Raw genomic sequence first — 20,408 nt, forward strand, 5'->3', positions numbered from 1 at the left:
CCACAATATAATAAATATAATATCTAAAATCTCCCCACAATAAATACACATGATTAACCACAAACTATAACTCACAATATCTATATTTTGGATTGGGACAGACTCCACACTAATGAACAACAATCATGTGGTAGCCAGTGTACACACCATGAAAACCACGACACACTACAAGTCAGTTTCCTCTTAAAACCCTACAGATAAACACAACTGCAACAATGACACAACGTGTAAAGACCAACACTTTCACCGGGACACTGCACTGTAGCTCTGTTTCACTCAGCTCCTTTGCTAAATAAACCAACCTAATCCTGATCTAAATCAAACTCCACATCTACCCCTACATCCTCAAACTACCTCTGTATCCTCTAACTGCCCCTGATCATCTTTCACACTAAAACTACACAGAATACCTTCATGATCACTGAAGTACGTGGGCATCACTGCACATTCATCATCATACTGTGTTGTTTTAACATAAACATGATCGATCAATGTCCCCTTCTCTGTAGTTGCTTGTGTTACATGCTGATTAAATCCTTTTTACCCATGAATTTACAAATTGATGATCTGTTCAGAATGTTTTCATTAAAGTCTCCCATTACTACAATCATGTTACTGATTGGATTTAACCAATCGAGTAATTTCCCCAGATTCTGTTTAAATAAAGAATTTGGATTACATGGTGGATGATAGATTACTGCCATCAAGATGTTAAATTTGGTACACAGGCACACCAAACACTCCAGATTCAAATCGGGTACCTGCAGAATGTCACAGTCCATATCACCTAAACTGTACAAACCAACTCCACCATGTTCTAGGTCCTGTAGCTCTAACTATTTGGGGTTACTGCTGCTGTAACACAAACCTGGAGGACATCTGTGGAAAGTGTACCCATCAATTTGGACACTGTCTGATAAGGATTGTGCAGTGAGCCATGTTTCTGTGACAGCAATACAGTTAGGCTGTAAATGCTGTGTGCAAGACACCAAATCTGAACGGTGGCTACTTAAATTTTGAACGTTCATTAAATACACAGAGAAACTGTGCATTTAATGAAGGCTGTGACTGCTCAATTAAAAATGGAGGCATGCTGTCTATGGCCTCCTTTATGGTGCCCTTGCAATAGATGGCCTTCTCTTTAAAATCCCTGATGATCAGTCCTGACAAAGCCCTAACACGACTAAGTGCTACACACGCATGCTCAGGTGCAAACACCTTTTTCAAACTCACGACAGCCTCATTTACGGTTAATCCCTGCACTTTATGTACAGTACACGCCCACGCTAGCTTTACAGGAAACTGACGACGCAGACCACCCCGTTTACTAGCCCTGCCTGCTCTGGATCAATAGCAGTAGAATACCTGCATTCTACTGCAGCATGTGCACGTCGTTTCCTCCTTTGAGAGACAATTTCTCCTCATCAAATTTGACATAAACTGTTCGAGGAAACGTTTTATTCTCTCCAAAATCTATATGAGTAACTGTGCCACATGCGTCATTGACCAGACCATCTTCTACATTTACATTCTTACATAACATGACACGCTCATTCCTAGCTGAACACAAACTCTCCTGTAAACATGTGTCCGACACATTACTGTGATGCCCTACCATCAATTCTAATTTCCCTGTTATTCCTAAAATCTTGTGCTTCTATCGTTACATAATCGGGACACATGTCAAACAGCTGGTCAGATTGTGCTCACTCACTTGTGCATTAGTTGGGAATATATGCAAAGCGGAGCTCTGTTCCCCTGTCTCACGTGCCTTCAACATCTTTACATCGCTCTCTAACAACGGGGTGTCCTTGGAACGCACTCTTAACCTGTTCAGCAACTCAGCAAACACACTGTCCTTCTGCCTAACTACAGTGTTCAGCTCCACTACACTAAAGTCGCACCACAGGTCCACACCAACCTGACTGCTATACAAAGGCTTCCCTTTAACAGGAGGCAACTGATAGAAGTCTCCTGTCTGCTTAATCTGCCTCAACCTACCATGAACATATGCTAACAGATTGTGATCAACCATACTTATTTCATCAATGACTAGAATTTGGAGGTGCCTCAATTAGGCTCTCAGAGTTTAGTTTATCTTCACCCAAAGGGATGTAAGGTAAACTAGCATGTGTGCCAATACTCAATGTGTGATGAATTGTTGCTGCATTTAAACTGTATGCAGCTATGCCTGTAGGAGCAGTTAACAATACAGAAATATCGTCTGGTTGATGACAGAGTTGACAACAGCCTCCCTGCCTCATACTGAATAGCTCTAATTAAATGACTTTTCCCTGTCCCTGCACCGCCAGTCACAAACACATGCAGAGGCTCTGGGTTTTTACCCATCACCTTGTGCAAACACCACTCTCTCATCCTGTAAAAAAAATGGCCATGTGTGTCTCATTTAGAGACCTAACTAAAGCTAAACCCTCACTTCTAGACATAATGCTCCTGTCTCTCTCTAACTGCGCCACCTGTCTGCTACCAACATCCAAATCCGGAACATTCTCAAAAGATTCTACTAACTGCTCTTCTCCCTGTTGCTGCCTTCTTCCCTCTAAACATTCAAGGCGTTCCACTTTCTGTTCAGGACACAGCGCTCCCCAAGCATCTACATCGTGCTGCTGCTCAGCAATCTCCTGAGCTCCCACCAAATCAGCACAATCTATCTCAAACTTTGCCCTATTCTCTTTTACCACGGTCTCAACTGAAGGCACGGAGCCATCACTAAATGTCACCTTACCATCCTTATAGAACTGTTCAAACAGCTCAAAGCCTTCAGGTTTGGGCAGGAGGTCTGAGTCAGTTCTATGAGGAAGGAACAACTGCAGTACACTCTGAAAATGATCTTCATTTAAGATGAATCCCAAACCATTTCTCAATGTAATTCTGTTAGGAGACTTTTCATTTATGCTGAGAACACGATACTCTGACACAAACGTAGCCATGCACATCTTCTCAAATAAAATCACCCCGAGGCCTGTTCCTATACCTGTTCATTATGCTTGTCATCCACATATCTTCTGGCCTAAGATCGTGGGAAGACGCCCTCTACTTCAAAACACTAAGGGGTAAACTCATCTTAACTATGTTGTTCCCTGTCGGCCTATATGCCTCTTCAAATATTTCCTGACTGATGTGCAGACTCGCAAACAACTCCTGTATAGTAGCATACGGCACAACATCTTCCACAGCTTTGAGAATGTCTTGTGCCGTCTTCTTTTCACATCCCATCGTCTCCATCAAAACACTTACAGACTGGCAGGATCCTTCCCCGTCTCATTTGCCTTATTTGTGTCGCACTTGCATTCTTTTACCGCTGTTCTACAAATAAATGTCCGCACAGAAACAGGTTTTGGGAAATTGAAGCGACATGTGGTGTTCTTTTTTTGCACAACTTTGAATGTCGTTTTGAATGTGTTTGAACTGATGACACAACATCCAATAATGCGTCATCATCTGATGGTAACTTGCAGGTAACGTACTTATCAATAAACTCGACCACCTCCTCATCTGTGTTCTTATCAATGGGGAGCGTTTTCAATCCAAAACAAACAGTGAACATGAGGAGAACCGCGCTGCTGAAACTCTACTCTATAAAAGTAATCAACGATTTTGCCAATTGGTTGAGACGGAGACATGAGAACCTCTCTCAGAAAACAATGCCATCTGTAGTCAAACATCCTCGCAGCTGTGACCGGATTACGACGCAGCAACTCACACCTGTCTGCCCACTCCAAATCCTCTACGGTCTGCGTTCTGCCTTCCTGTTTCAGGATGCTGGTCAGGAGATTTTGCCAGCGCAGATCTGCAGACAAAAACTAACAAAACCACGTTGGAATCCCTAACTGACGCATGCAAGCCATGACGTCCTTCTGAACCGACTGCCAAAAAGCTGGAGTTCCTCTAATTGGCCTAAGAAACCTATACCCATCATCAAACCCTAACAACTGCTTCAAAGACTCCTCGTCCTTTCACATATTCTGACTAATCCTTTGAGACGTCTGACCTCCTTTACGCAAAGCCACAGAAACACCCGACACCACTTGATCCATTTCAGCCATGTACTGCGCAAAAAATATGTACTCTACATTACGCGCAAAACCACCATCAGCATGCATTATCCGGTTGTTACGTTAACCCGACAGTGTCAAGCAATATGACCGACTGTCGTGGAAGGTCTTACTACCCAGAGGACACACTTTGCTTCATTTGACTGGTCAGAAAGCAACTTAACTGGACTATTCCCCTCTGCAGGCGCATTGTTCACTATATCATCAAAATACTGGTCTAATGCTTCCTGACCAATAACAACAGGCATAAGACAAGAGTCCTGAAACATGCAGTGCTGTTGCCTGTCATGTAACATTTCATCTTGTAATATGTCTGATGATTCTACAACATCACAATTACCCTGACCAGTCACCTTGCTCTCTTTGCCAACCTGTTCATCCAGACATGCTTCAACCTTTTCTACCACTTTATCCTCACTACTTGATGTAGCCTCTTCCTGCCTACAAAATTCATTAACCCTCTCTTCATTATACTGTATATCGTTATAAAGAACACTGTTACTTTTTAGATACTCTAGTGCCAGTCTTACATGCAACACATCCACAAAGTGATACTCGTAATATCCTTTATATGTCAACTTACGCTTCAACTTGACCTTCAATAAAGACCCTTCCATACTTGAACGTGGCAACACATTACTAGTCTGTCTAATGTTGGCTGGAACACAGGGTCACTGGACCATGTACACCATTTTGCCCTCCTTTAGGGAATGCCAACATTTTCATAAATGGGATATGTTAAGTTATCAAATGCTGCTCTAGACTATTCAAACATCCCAGTTCAGGTGGAATGGGATCAAGGTCAAGTTTTTATTTCAACATTCAGCTGGCATCTGACCTGTACTAATCTCACGATGACACGTATTACAAATCCAAAGCTGACCTCTAGACGACACCAACTGACAGAGCACAACACTCGTCGTTACATTTATGTAGATATTCCTCACTAATGCACCTGTCTGCAATACCAGCTGTTGCTGAACTTCTACTATAAACCTCCCTTTCACAATTTATAACCTGATATCTGAACAACAACCTATGGTAAACAACACAAAATCTGGTCCATCTCTAACCTCACAAACTGCTCCATAACAAAACCAAAGTCTTTTGACTTCTCCATGTTTTGCTTCCTACTCAACCTGACATTAGTAACACTCTGTCTGTGCTGGATGTCTTCTCTATATTTGGAAACGCCTCTCGCTATAACTTTGTTTCTGTGTTGGACGTTTTGTTTATATTTACTAACACTACTCGCTTTACATCTTTCTCTGAACAAATCACTTTCCTGATACATTTGATAACCTCAATTTACATTTCTCCCTCAACATATTCATTTTGTCCAGTCTAGCTTTTTTCCGCACAAGATACTTTGATTTTACAGACTTACTACTCGACGTTATCTCACTAGCACCATCCACAATCTCATTACCACAATCCTCTCATTTCTACAAGGAGCCCCTAATAACCCAACCTGTGTTGACACCGGACCACTGACCTGCTCAAAGTCTACATTCAACTTGCTACACAAAGCTTCACACACATCTCCACTAAGAGGACGGAAGACCAGCTCTTCATTTGCCACAGCACTAACAAACTCTACATCAAGATTAACCTCACTAAAGTCAGAAGCCTTTGATTTCTTTGACACACGAGTGCCCCAAGAAATCTTATGCATTCTGCCTCTGAACCTCTGCTCACCTCTCTGCCAAAATTGACTACAGTAATTAGACTGTGCAGGACTCGCAGCTATACCAACACTCTCAGACACATGATTTCCTGAAGAAATCTCATCAACCTTTGCCTCAATTACGTCCCCAGACTCTGGTGCTGGAGCAGTACTCATCTCAGTGATGAAACTCTGCACAGAAACACCAGACAGTGCCGGACTTGCACCCTCACTGACACTAATGCCACTCAATTCAAAGAGCTTCTGCCTGGAACTGTGACTGTCAGCCAAACGACAGATGTAGTGGTGCAGGTCGTCAAGACATCCAACAAAACGCAGAACCACACTTGTCCCGTTGACCTCCACTAAGCCAATACTACTGCGTGTGTGACTGTCAACCACAGCGAACCGTCCATCCTCACAAATGATGGCAGAAGTATTTCCGCACAGAGTCAGAAGACATGTGCTGTACTGACTGAAGATCCTCTCCAGTCAGACAGTGGCACCATAGACACCTCCACGGACTCCTGGGCTGCCACCTCCACCTGACACAAAAATGAAATGCAACGTTTTACTGCACTGCTGGGGGGGGGGGGGGACACACCACGAGCTTGGGCAGAGACATCAACTATTACTCTTTACAACTACGACTGTCATTATGAAAAACAAAAATATAATATCTGCTGGTCTGGACACTGGTCTGGAGCGACGAACTTGATGCTGCGGTGAGTGAGCTCAGAAGTTCACCATCTCCACACACGATGGCAGTAATGCGCCCTGCTTATGTTGAGATCAAAGGAAAGGATTTCAATACAAGATTTTCACATCTTCACATTACATTTGAACGGCATCAATGAAACATTAAAAAGAGCAATTTAATACGTACGAGGAACAAACTCGAGGACGGGCGACACAGGGATCCACGGCTGCGGCTCTGCCATCCTCCACCGCAAAGCCAGGGCATGACAGTGGGACTTTGCACGGGGCATCTAAAAATGAAAAACAAAACAAAATCTTTTATTCACTAGGGCTGGGAATCGATCCGAATTTCCTGGATCGATCAGATTCCGATTCATAAGGTCACGATCCGATTCGATCCACGATTCAATCCGATATCGATCTATTTACAGACATAATGCAAATAAATACTGTCCCATGTGCTCCATGTGTTTGTGATTGTGTACGTGTAAGAGGGACACAGAGAGAGAAGAGTCAAGAATCAAGTATTTATTTTAGACAAAAATCCAAGTATTATTTGAAATTTCAGTAACATATCCATGGCATTAAAACAATGACCAGAACTAAACAACAATGACCAAATAAAATATAAATAAATTAAAATTAAGTGGCCCTCTATATTGGAAAACTACAAGAACCCCCTGTACCCAGTCTTTGACAACCAGATACTTGTGAAATGCCATTTACAGGTTGTTCATGTAACAGATGGCTTGATTGAATATAAATAAAACGCCAAAATGCTGCCATTACGATCAGCTGACTATCAGCTGATCGTAATGGCAGCATTTTGGACGGAGGGAAAGGGAACCGTTTTCTCCGTTTCATGTATTTAATAGGTAAAGATACAGTATGCATAGACAGGCTAGTGTTGCCAAACATCAGCCTTCATTCCAGAAGGTGATTTTAGTGGTGCCGCTTCAGCCATCTCGCTATCTTAAGTTTCGGTTTCGTTTAGCCGGCACTCGCTTTTTATAGTGCGCCTTGCGCGTCAAAGAAAATAGTGCCTTTAGTCACCTGGAAAAGATCGATATCGTGCTTTTTCAGTGTGAATCGATTTTTTGACCACAACCCTATTATTCACTATTCCCAGAGTGACTCTCTGCCTGGACCTCAACCTTTAAATATACAAAAACGTAATCTTACGTTGACAGCAGTTGGTCAGTCTACAAATACAATGAAGTGTGTGTCTAGGTGTTATGTGTGTGTACAGAATCAGTGGAAATATGTGTAGGTCAACGGTTGATTATGTGTTTATAGACTGAATGAATGTATAGTGTAAATGTGTTCTGGATCAGAGGATCACAGATGTACAGCAGATGAACAGCAGCTGAAGATCACCAAACTACCAGAGAACCAGATCACACAGGCCAGAGTAGGATACCTGTACATTCAAAAATAATACACAATTAAATTTAAATATTGCTGTGATATAGAAAATCTGTACACTCACATGTCTGATAGACACAACAAGATAAAACACTTCAAATCAAAAGAATGTCTAACTATCCTGGATAAACTAATCCCCAACTGAAGCAAAAGATTTTTTTTCTGACATTAACAAGGAGTCCTCTCAAGAGCTTGATTGTCTTACATGCATCCTTATTAAATATTTGCTCTATTACTTCACACATTGACTTACACACCAAAACGAAGCTAAATAAATAACGGACAGAGGAACAAAAGCATACAGACAAACAAGCACACCATCTCTTTTAAATCACATCAAACAGCTGCCTAGCTCGCGCTAAAATAACATGCATTAAAGTTGAATAGCATTAGCATATGATTAGCTTACAGGTACAAATCATGCTTCAGCTAGCGGGCTAACATGTAGCTAAGTTGCAATACATTAGCATATCCGCTAATCATGCTAATTGACAAAAAAACACCAATGCCTTTTTAAAACCCATCTCACAACCGTTTTACTTCCTTTAACATGTGTTTATTAATGTTTATTTAAGTCAACCACTAGTGTCTTAAGATTCAAGTGTATCATATTAAAAGCAGCTGCAGATAGCTTCACAAGCTCGACAAACACGAGTCATTCCTCTTAATATAATTACCTAACTGGCATCTTACTGAACAAAAAATGGGTTAGGGTAAATATAAGCTATAAACACACAAGAAAACAAAGCTACAGCCTTAAAATATAATTAGCATAATGGCATAAATCATGCAACAGCTAACGGCTAGCAGACTAGCGGCGAACATTAGCATACGATTAGCATACAGGTACGAGTCATGCTACAGCTAACGGCTAGCAGGCTAACATGTGGCTAAGTTACAATAAATTAGCATACGGGAGAGGATCCAAGATGGCGGATTGAGCGGTCGCACCTTAGCAGGCTCGTTATAAAAACTTTGTTTTGTCCTTAAATTGTAAGCCTTTCAGTGCAACGACTTTCCTTTTAGTGAGATAAGCCACTTATTTGAGTAGTCGATCTACTTTGGGTCTGTTTTGAGCTCTTTATAAGTCTATTTAAACACTTGTAAAGTGTACACCTGCAAGTATGACTGACCATGAATACAGCCTGCAAATTCTACGGGATGAAGTATGTGATGAAAGCGATATTGAAGAGATGGTGAGGGACCCAAGCCCTAAAAGCAGTAAAATTAACCTGAGCCACACTCCAATTAAGGGTCCAAATCCGAAAAAACAACGTGGTGAAGGTAAGAAAAATGATGAGCTGAGTGACAGCGCTGCCATCCTCCACGCCATCCAAGTCTTAACCAGCAAGGTGGATGGTCAAACCGCGCTCCTAAAGAACTTTGAAAAGAAAATTGAGATGAACACAGCGGCTATAAATGAGAATAAGGAGGATATTGCCGTGCTGCAGAAGCAAGTCGACGATCTACGGAAGGTAAACAAAACCCTCAGAAGTGCATGTGATGAGCATGCTCGCTATAAAAGAAGGTGGAACCTGAGGCTCACCGGGCTGACTGAAAAAGAGGGAGAAAATACGAGGGAAACTGTCATAGGAATCCTGACGAGGGTGGTGCCGCTGTCAGTGGATCGACTCCGGGACTCTGTGGACACCGTTCATCGCCTGGGAAAAAGAAATGATCCGGCAACATCAAACAACACTCCCAGGGCAATTATCATCCAGTTTGGCATGAGAAATATTCGGGATGAAGTGTGGAAAAAGTCTCGTGAGGCAAGAGTATGCAGTGAGATGCACATCCGCTTCAAAGAAGACTTCTCCAGCGAAGACCGGGTGGCTCGAGCTAAACTTTGGCCGTTGGTGCAAGAAGCCCGGAGAAACGGGAAAAGAGCGTTTCTGAAGGAGGGATACGCTCTGATAGACAACAGGCGTGTGGACCCTGATTGAGCACTGACAGTACGATGGTCCGTCTCTATCTGCTCAAAGCTGAAAGATATGCTGTAAGTGAGCTTTGAATCAAACGTTCAGTTTTTTTTTTTTTCTTAAATGTCGTTGCAGGGATTTGTTGCACAGTTGCACAATGTTATAATGTTTACAAGGACAATCTGAATTCAGTCCTGCCCATCAGGTTATTGGCGCATTCCTAAGGAATTCCTTATTTTGGTAAATGTTATCTTTTCTTTCTTTGAACTCCAGGGGGTTAAAGAACAGCGTTAAACGTAAGGCAACTTTTCTTTTCTGTAAAGAGCAAAAGACACATCTTATTTTTTTGCAGGAAACTCATTCTGCAGAGACTGACGTTAAATTTTGGAAACAGCAGTGGGGGGACTCTGTTTTTTTCAGCCATGGGACGTCACATTCAGCTGGTGTGATGATTCTGCTAAATAGATTTTCTGGGACAGTAATTGACCATATGAGTGACGCAAAAGGACATTGGTTAATGGTTGTGATAGAACTTAACTTTGTCTCATATATTTTGATAAATGTTTATGGTTATAATCAAAAAACACTGAACAAAAGTTTTTTTTCCTCTTTGAAAAGGCTGATTGAGAGTTGGAAAGTTTCATATTCTACTGAGAAAATTGTAATTGGGGGCGATTTCAACTTGGCACCTGATCTTTGGTTAGATCGTCTTCCACCTAAAGGGCAAAGTCATAATTATGATGAAACCATAACTGAATTTACATCGCAGCTAAATCTAGTTGATTACTGGAGAGTAAAGCACCCGTATACCTCACAATTTACATGGTTCAACTCAGCTTCAAACGGTCAGTGTTCAAGATTAGATTACTGGTTAATCTCCAACAACCTCATCAGTGATGTCTATAATTGCGAAATTTCTGCATCACCTCTGACTGATCATTGTATGGTTACCTTGTCTTTACAATATCAAAGGATTGAGTCAAAAGCCATCTCCGTGTGGAAGTTTAATAACAGTTTACTGGAAAATACTGAGTTTTGTAAGGAAGTGAAAAAAATGGTTAAAGAGATCTCTGATTTGGATTTATCACCTTTAAGCAAGTGGGAGTGGTTCAAGTTTAAAATTAAAGAGTCTGCTATTAGATTAAGTAAACACCTCAACCAAATTAAAAAGCAAAGACAACATAGTATTATTAGTGAAATCAATAAACTAGGAAATAATGATGAGCTAATTGTAGAAGAGCATCTCCAACTAAACAAGCTTCAAGCTGAATTGGATAACTTATATTTAGAAAAAGCAAAAGGGGCGTATATTCGCTCAAGAGCCCGCTGGATTGAAGAGGGTGAAAAAAATTCTTCCTACTTCTTCAGCCTGGAAAAACAAAGACAGACTAAAAAAAGGATTCAAAAATTAATTATCAATGATGTTAATATAGACAGTCAAGAAACAATAAATGAAGAAATAAAAGTCTTTTATGAAAATTTGTACAGATCAAGATTTTCAGAAGAGAGCAAGTCTTTATTTTTTGGAATGATCCAGACACATGAAAAGAAGTTGGATGATGATTTTATGCAAATTATGGAAGAGAAACTGAAAATTGAAGAATTGGATAATGCAATCAAACAGATGTCAAAGGGAAAATCACCTGGTCTGGATGGGTTAACTGTTGAGTTTTATACTTTTTTTTGGTCTGATATTAGAAGGATGTTGTTTAATGTCCTGACAGAATGTATTTCAAATGGTCATTTATCCCCTACAATGAAACGGGGACTCATTACTTTATTACCAAAGCCCAACAAGAATAAACTCTCACTTGAAAATTGGAGGCCAATTACACTTTTGTGTAATGATTATAAGATGTTAGCTGATGTATACTCAAACCGCCTGGATTGTGGCATAACAAAACTTGTTGATGAATGCCAGTCGGCTTTCATAAAAGGCAGAAATATACATAATCACACGAGGTTGATACTTGATATGCTGGATTATAGCGATTATATTGATTCTGAAAGCTTTGTGCTCTTTCTAGATTTTTATAAGGCTTTTGATAGCGTGGAACATCCCTTTCTTTTGGAAGCTTTAAACTTTTTGGGCTTTGGTAAAAACTTTTATAGTATTGTTAAAATGTTTTATACGGATATAAGCAGTTGTGTTTCTCTTAATCCTGGTATGACGCCTAGGTTTATGGTATCGCGAGGTATTCGACAAGGCTGTCCTATATCCCCAAAGCTTTTCATTTTGGCAACTCAATTACTAACTATTCTAATTCAACAACAATCCCCAGAAATAGAAGGTATTACCATTTTTGACAAAGAGTTTAAATTGAGTCAATTTGCGGACGACACATCCATTTTCTTAAAAAACAAATCAATGGTGGGAAGAATACTAAACAAAATCTCTTTTTTCTCTAATGCTTCAGGTCTGTCTCTTAATATCAAAAAATGTGAACTACTCCCTATTCATGAATGTCCTGACTCCACTATAGAACAAATTAATGTTGTATCTGAGGTGAAATACTTAGGAATAACCATATCAAAAAATCTTATTAGACGTGAAGACGTAAATGTATCCAGCCATATTACTGATGTGAAGAAATCCCTCAGCCGATGGCTATCAAGAGATCTTACAATATTTGGCAGAATTATTCTGTCTAAGGCAGAGGGAATTTCTAAATTGATATATCCATGCCACTCCTTGTATGTTTCTCCCAAAAATATTAAAAAAGCAAATTCAGTCATTTTCCAATTTTTATGGAGAAATAAAACTCATTATCTTAGAAGGTCACAACTTGTTAAAGATTATGAAAGAGGTGGTGTGAAAGCGCTGGACTTCGAGGCAATGGTTGGTACATTCAGAATTAACTGGATCAAGGCTTGTCTGTCTCAGCCTGACTCTATATGGTTTCATATCCCCAGGTCCTTGTTTAGTAAAATAGGTGGCTTAGAGTTTCTCTTAAAATGTGATTTTGAAGTGGGCAAAATTTCTGTTAAATTGTCAAACTTCCACAAGCAGATTCTCAATTTCTGGAAGATGCTGTTCAAACATAATTTTTCACCCCATAGATCAACTCTATGGAATAATAGAGTAATATTATCTAATAGAAGATCTTTGTTTAAACAAAGTTGGTTTGAGAAAGGGATAGTTTTTGTCACTGATTTGCTGGATGATACTGGGAATGTATTTGATTTTGCATCCTTTTTGAATAAATATGGTTTAAATTGTCATGCAGAATTTATGAAGGTTTGTAAAGCCATTCCCCTGCCACTTATTCATTTGATTAAAAGTGCTCTAATGTATGGAGATATTGAGACAGCACTTCCTGTGTTAGTTATTGAGGATTATGGGTTACTGGATAAGAAATGTAATAACAAGTTTATAAGTGCTGTCTTTAAGTCGAGATCATTTAATGACTATCACAGAGGGTTATATTCTGACACTTCACAGTCTTTAAGTTTGTCTACACTAGAAAAAGCCCACTCAAATTATATCAAATGGCCCATCCCCCCCAAAGTCAAGGAAACTCATTTTAAATTGATCAATAAAATTTATCCAACCGCTGAATTTTTTGAGACAAAGATTTAAATTTGAAGTTGACCCCTGTGCTTTTTGTAATGAATCTGAAGAATCACTTGATCATATGTTTTTATTGTGTCCTGTCTCACAAACCTTTTGGCGTGAAATTAGAGACTGGCTATCTCTAAAAATGAACGACATCCCAAAATTAGAAATCTCAAATATTATTTTTTACATAGATACAATTGACAAATCAGTGTCTCTCGTGGTAAACGTCATTCTTTTACTGGCTAAATATCATATACACTGTTGTAAGTGGAGAAAAATGAAGCCCTCTTTCCAATGTTTTTTAAATGATTTCAAACTTTTTTTTTGTCTCTATAAAAAAAATTAAGTCAAATAACTGCAAAAAAATTATTAGCTGATATATCAAAGTATCTTTTATTTTAATCTCTTTCTGAAATGTCGATGCTCTTTGCCTTATAATGCCTTAATGCCTTACTGTTTTTATTTTTATTTATGTTTACCTTATTGTTTGTGTGTATGTCTTTTTTCATGTTACCCCCCCCCCCCCCCCCCCCCAAAGTATGTTTTATTTTCTTACTTGGATTGTATTTTCCTCTATGAGTATTTTGTATAAATGTGTATTTTGTGTATAACTTGTGTTCAATAAAAAAAATAAATAAATAAAAAAAAAAATTAGCATACGCGCTAATCATGCTAATTTCCAAAAAACACCAATACATTTAAAAAAAACATTCTCACAGCCTTTTACATTTCGTAATATGTATTTAAGTCAGCCACTTGTGTCTTAAGATTCAATTGAATCACATTAAAAAGTAGCTGCAGTTAGCTACACAAGCTCAACAACCAGTCATTCCTCTTAATATAATTACCTAACTGGCATCTCATCAAAAATATAAGCGATGAAACAAAGCCAGACACAGCATATTTTATATTTGTTTAAGTCAACTATGTGTGTCTTGGGGTTCAATTTTATCAGACTAAAATTAGCTGTAGTTAGCTTCACAAACTAAACACACAATCTGCTAACATTAAGAGAACAGACATAACACAGCACTTACCTCAGAGACGTGTGAACTAAGCGAGCCTCTCTCACGCACGGCAATTTATGTGTCGAATGTATGAGGCTTTCATCAAGCCAGGAGGTCCAATCACAGTCATCCAAAAAAAAAAAGAAAAAAATCATTAAAAAAAAATCCTTTTGTCAAAGACACTCTTGACCTTTTTATGGTGAAATCTCCGGTACCATATAAAATGGATGCCAGGGTTTGCAGGATCTGCCTGTTGTGTAAATAAATATTAAATGATGGTCTGCTTGCCTCTGATTTACTGTAACACCATAACACGATATTAAAAGACCAACCTACATTTGTGAAACAATTCCACAGTGAAGTTTTTTGTTTAACATACAAGACCCTTAATTAATTAACCCTATATTTTGAGAATTTATTATATTCTGTATATTTGTGGTAATTTGGGCAATAGTTCTTTTTATTCAGAATTAATGCTCAAGGAGCATTCTAAGGTTATAGTTTATCTTGTGTTTTAAATGTAAAAGTAAAGTTGCACATTTGCACAACAATAATACAATATGAAAGTTACTGCAAGGGTACCTTGCTGCAGTAAAGATGGCCGACAAGAGCGCCACCATATATCCAATCCTTGTCGGAAGTCCCAAGCGGTAGTTAGTCAATCGCCGCTCATATATTGCTAATAATTAATCTAATTTATCAATACTTAATATGTAATATTTAATGTAATTTAACACTGTGCAATATCTGTATGCCGTGCAATATCATTACTCTCATTGTCCATACTCATTACTCACATCACTATTACCACCATCACTGTGCAATATTTTAATAACGTGCCAACCATGGTGCTAACCGCTAATCGATATGGACCATGGATGTATTATGGACGCCGAAAAAGCAATATATTACACGAAAAAGAAACTTCCGCTTGGGACTTCCGGCATAGATTAGATATGGCGGCGCCCTTGTCAGTCATTTTAACTGCAGTTGGGTCCCTCTCGAAAAAACCTTGCCAAAAAGTGTGGTTGTAACCCATAGAATATATTTGAGTTTCTAATTTTGACCATGTTTACTCTTATACGTATTTCTGTGTCATCTTGATGAATAGTTTGTTCTAACAAGTTACAGTTTCAGAGGATTGTAGTAGATTATGAAGTCAAACGGTCATCCTGATTCATTTGTGGTCTTAGTGTGCCACCCAGTGGAGAAAACTTGTAATGATTCAGGAAAAGGTGCCTCAGTTTTCTGTTTGTGGTCCAAGTTTATTGACTGTATTATTATGTTTTTAGATATTTGTGCACATACACACACACACACATACACACTCACACATACACACACTCACACACACACACACACTCACACACACACACACACACTCACACGTACAGACAGCATGAGGACAGAGCATGCACAGACAGTGTGGAGATTTAGGATTGAATGGGAGAGGAACAAGGTGCAGATCAAGAAGTGTAAAACATAGCCAGACCAAATTACACGCATCTATAGATGAGACTTGTGGCTACATTTTGACGTTTGAATGGAGTCTGTAGCCGAAAGTATGCAGGAATAATGTATATATTTTGAAAAGCCTGAAAATTGTCGAAAATCAAACATTTAAGGGAAAAATGTGCACTTCCTGTTGGATTTAGGTCAGGGGTGTCAGTGCGTGATTTGTAGGTCTTGATAAGACAAATAATTGAGTTTTGGTTTGATCTTTCTACGACATTCCTATCAGGCGTAGTGGCCGTTTTAGTGTTTCTAGGTGCCGCGAGCAGGCCCGTCACAACAGGACAGGCAAACCAAGCAATTGCCCCCCAGACAACAATTGGTTATGAATTGAATGCAACGACAAACTGTGTGCGCGTCCCTTTAAATGCTGTGATGGTCAATGCAGGAAAGTGCAGCGACACTATTATCGGAATCCCCCTCAAGGGGGCCCCCCACAGTAGGTGTTAGCTTGACGGCTAACTTGGCTGCTAGCTCGGCTGCTAATTCGGTGCTAGCTCGGCGGCTAACTCGGTTGCTAGCTCGGCGGCTAACTCATCTGCTAACTCGGCGGCTCTTTACAGTAATTTAAGCATTGCCTTGCGGCTACTCCTGACTCTCCCTGTGACTGTGGCCTCACGTGAGAGGAGCTTTTCAGCTTTGAAGCTGATAAAGACGTATGAGGTCCACAATGAGCCAAGAGAGGCCCACAGGACTGGCCGTTACGTCTATTGAGTGTGATGTTCGCCAGTCTTTGGACATGGAGGACATTGTGGTTGCTTGCAAACAGCAGATGTAGATATTTTGCATATTTTTTAAAGGTTAATCTTATATGTGTGTGTGTACTTTTATCTATGTTGGATTTTATATTTAATATCGAATTTGCACTTTGTTTATATGTTGATTGCAAATGTTCAAATAAAAGTAAAGAAGTAAAAGTAAAGATAAGATAAGTAAAGATACTATGTGTGCAGTAGCCTATATGTATTTGCACTGTTAAGAAATATTTTATTGATATAATGTGTGGTTGAACTTCAACAGTGTGTCTATAGGGCCGTTTCCACCGCAGGAACTTCGGGGTACTTTTATGGGGCCGTGGCCGTTGGTTCGTGTCTCCACCGCAGGAACCGCCTCCAAAGGACAGGGTTCCGGAACTTTTACAAGGGCTAAGCGAGTCCCTGCCTCGGAGTAGGTACTCAGAACGGCCCCGAAAAACTCTTGCGTGCTGATTGGATAATACTCAAGGCGGGAAGTGACGTCAATAGAAATCTCCAAAATAGCCGGCATTTTTAAAAACCCAAATAGCCGGCTTTTTAAAACAAACAATAAACTCTAAACCCCTTTAAAACATCATCATCATGGCAGATAAATGGACAGACGAGAAGGTCCAGGCGTTGCTGGCCTTTTATGGAAACGAAGAGGTACAGCGGGGGTTTGAGTCCTCTCGGAGGAATAAGAAAATGTATTTAGCTATTTCGGAACATTTAGATTTATTGGGCATCCACCATACAGCGTTGAGAAAAATTTAAAAAATTTAAACAAGATTATAAAAAACTGAAGGACCACAATAACAGAAGCGGTGCCAACAGAAAGGTCAACAAATGGTACACGCAGCTGGACAATATTCTTGGTCATCGGCCAGCTTATAGTTCAAACCTGGGGACGAAAGACTCTGCTCCACCGCCGCAGCCGTCGACGTCGAGCCAGTACCAGACCCTAGCTCTGGAGGACATCACGGCTTGTCCCGACAAGCTTTTTCCTTCAGGTAATAATTTCATAACTACACTTACTTTAACAGTTTGGATAACGCAACAAGCTAGTCTGGAGATGAGTAATATTGTTAGTTAAATGGCATAGAGCTTTTGGGGGTGAACATTTGTGTTATTGAATGATAAATGTTGCTGTAATGTATCTGATCAAAATGTTGGCGTTATAGGCTGGTTTTCCTCACCCCGCTTGTTAGTGTTGGTCGTGTTGCTTATGAAGGTAGATTTGTGTCTTTATTATTCAATCAAAAAAAAAAGTTAATTTTGGGGATTGAATAATAAAGACACAAATGTCCTACCCATAATAAGGCCCAAATACAAAAAAGGTTAATTCAATCAAAGAACATATTTTCAATTTTGTGAAAATCACTTCAATCCAAAAAAAACATTTTCAATCAAAGAAAAAAGTGTTCAAATGCAATTTTTTGGGTCTCAAATATTTTTTTGCATTCAAACACTTTTTTTCTTTGATTGAAAATGTTTTTTCGATTGAAGTGATTTTTAAAAAAATTGAAAAAATGTTCTTTGATTGAATTAACTTTTTTTGATTGAATAATAAAGACACAAATCTACCTTCATAGTTGCTAGGGACGCTAACTTTAGCAATCAATAGTCTGGCTAGCACTTAACCTGGTACTTAATTTGTGGGTGCAATACAATACGCCTGTCGCATGTTAGTAATGCAAGTTTCTTATGTATTTCTGTTGTGTTACGTTTTTGTGTTTTAGAGTGAGAGTGATTGCTATGTTAATGAAAACTGCTTGTCAAATTGCCATCAGAGCTTTGATGAATATGTGTATTATTGCTGTTATTGAGATTATAAAAAGTGAGCAATAAAGTTGCAAAGGTGGTATCAATTAAGTCTGTGACGAGGGTAATACAGTATATATAGGTCCAACTCCCATTCACCTGTTCCCTCTTCATAATGGCGTGCCCTTTTTTGGAGGATGTGCTGGATGAGGAAGCCCTAATTATCAGAAGAGCATTTAGGCGTGAGAGAGTCTTCCGGGACAGGTCGGACCCATTGGCGTTTGAGGATGACCATCTCATTGAGAGGTATCGATTCTCGGCTGATGGGCTAAGATATTTATGTAGGCTGCTGGGGCCAAAAATACAGCACCAGACAGCACGAAGCCAGGCCCTCACTGTTCCACAGATGGTTTGTGTTGCACTGAGGTTCTTTGCAAGTGGGAGCTTCCTTTATTCTGTTGGGGATGCAGAGAACCTCAATAAAGGAACAGTATGCCGCACAATAAGACGTGTTTGTCTGGCACTGAAGTCTCTTGTGCATATATTTATTACATTCCCTGGCCACAGAAGACCCCTACACATTAAGGAGGAGTTCTACAAGATTGCAGGTAACATAAATTTCAACTTGCAAAATGTAGTTTCCAATTGTACTGTAATCAGAGTTGGATAATCACTAATTTTGTGTCACAGCTTTCCCTAATGTCATTGGTGCGGTGGATTGCACTCACATAAAAATCAAACGGCCATCAGGGGAACACGAGGAGGACTTTATTAACAGAAAATCCTTCCACAGCATCAATGTTCAGGTAAGAGTGGTTTGTGGTTACTGTGACTTGCATGAATTAATAGACCTTAATGGTTACATCTTATCATTTCAGATGATCTGTGATGCTGACTGCCTTATCAGCAACATAGAGGCAAAATGGCCTGGCTCAGTCCATGACTCCAGAGTCTTTCGTGCGAGTCCAATTTATGAGAGACTCTCACAAGGTAAGCCACACATCTTATTTGTAAGCACCTTGGACATTATACGCGTTTAACTCTGTAGTTTCATAAATTGTATCTTGCTTTATCATCAGGTGAATTCTCTGGTGTGCTGCTGGGAGATAAAGGCTATGCCTGTGAGTCCTTCTTATTGACTCCCCTTGCAGACCCCCAAACCCCACCACAGCAGGCCTACAACCATGGTCATGCAAAAACGAGGGCTCGAATTGAGATGACCTGAGAGGGCCTGTGATCTGATTGCAGCATGTGCAGTGCTGCATAACATTGCAGGCCTGAGAAAGGAGAGGGCCCCCCGAGTGGCAATTGATGTTGAATGGGAAAATGCTGCCATTTTCCCAGACAACAGAAATGGCAGGCTTGTCAGAGCATTACATTGAGCATTTTTTCAGTTAGCTTTGGATTGGATTTAAGTTACCTATTAAAAAGATCATAAGTTACATTTTGCTGTGTATGTGCATTTTGTCTGGCATTGGTAGCACAGTGTGTGGTTATGTCTTAAAATTTCACTTCACTAAGCACACATGAAAGAAGGAGGACATCAATGTTTTCCAGTTGAAGTTTTTTATTTTATAGTCCTCATTTGTCTGGAACCTGGAATACAGAGGGCAAAAGTAACAATACACTTCATACAGTTATGGTTACAGTGTGCACTGACATACTCACTTCTCTCTCTAGTTTTTTGATCTCCAGGTCCAGTTTCCTGAGGGTCTTGCGCTTTATTTCTGTGTCAAGCTCCATGTTTTTCAGCTCCCTCTTTTTGACTTGGATTTTCACCTCTGCCAGCCCGATTTGCTTCTCGAGATGTTCTATATAGAGCCTCCTGACAGTTTGTGAATTCTATAAAAGAAATGTCAATTAGCACAGCAGGATTTGTGCAGAATGTAGATTTACGTTAGCCAATACTCACAATGTTACTTTGCTGTTTCTGAGGCTGAGCAGCATCTGGGTCCTGTTACACATGTTATTTTCTATTAGCATCAAATCACTGACTTCATATCCATTATGGGCTAAATGAGCAAGACATTTCCACAAAATTGACATGATA

General features: G+C 39.7%; 2 pseudogenes; one reads left to right on the forward strand and one right to left on the reverse strand.

Annotated features, from left to right (window-relative positions):
• Positions 1-345: 345 nt before the first annotated feature.
• LOC128370975 (uncharacterized) lies at positions 346-8,077 on the reverse strand (annotated as a pseudogene).
• A 10,456-nt stretch (positions 8,078-18,533) lies between these two features.
• On the forward strand, positions 18,534-19,740 carry LOC128370976 (putative nuclease HARBI1; annotated as a pseudogene).
• The last annotated feature ends 668 nt before the right edge of the window (positions 19,741-20,408 follow it).

Source organism: Scomber japonicus, chromosome 13 (assembly GCF_027409825.1).
Source record: "Scomber japonicus isolate fScoJap1 chromosome 13, fScoJap1.pri, whole genome shotgun sequence".
Lineage (NCBI taxonomy): Eukaryota > Metazoa > Chordata > Actinopteri > Scombriformes > Scombridae > Scomber > Scomber japonicus.